The sequence below is a fragment of the Sphaeroforma arctica genome (genome assembly GCF_001186125.1).
Source record: "Sphaeroforma arctica JP610 unplaced genomic scaffold supercont1.2203, whole genome shotgun sequence".
NCBI lineage: Eukaryota > Ichthyosporea > Ichthyophonida > Sphaeroforma > Sphaeroforma arctica.
The window spans coordinates 1-571 of record NW_014038355.1 but is presented as its reverse complement, the minus strand read 5'-3'; positions in this window follow the sequence as shown (position 1 = coordinate 571).

The following is a 571-nucleotide window of genomic DNA, read 5'->3' as shown; positions in this document are numbered from 1 at the left end:
CTGAGAGCTTCTACAAATCACGGACATGGTCAAGCAGGCCAGAAATGAACTATGACGCCCTGGAAACACGTCAGTGAGTGCAGAAATGCCATAATTGCTATTATTGATGGACAAAGACATGCCCGATTGCTTGCATACGCTTGTGAGGGCTTCTACAACGTACGAATATGGCCAAGCAGGCCAGAAATGGATTCTGGCGCCCCGGAAACATGTCAGCGAGTGCAGGATGCCAAAATTGCTGGTATGGATGGCCAAAGACATGCCCGATTGCTTGTGTACGCTTGTGAGAGCATCTACAAGGCACGGACATGGCCAAGAAGGCCAGAAATTTGTAGTAAACACATCAAAATACGATACTAAAACTTACTGAGTCTCCATGAGGCTCAGTGCGGTGTATTTATTCTTATATTTGATTGTCTACGTGGTCTACAAATAATTCACCTCGTGTGAATTAATTGTAAACTAATTCTAACTCCACACTGATAGTGGTTTAAGGGGACTTTTACCACACTCCCCTCAAGCTCAAGCGTCACCAGTGATTGAAGAGCTTCAAAAATAAATGACCTTAAAA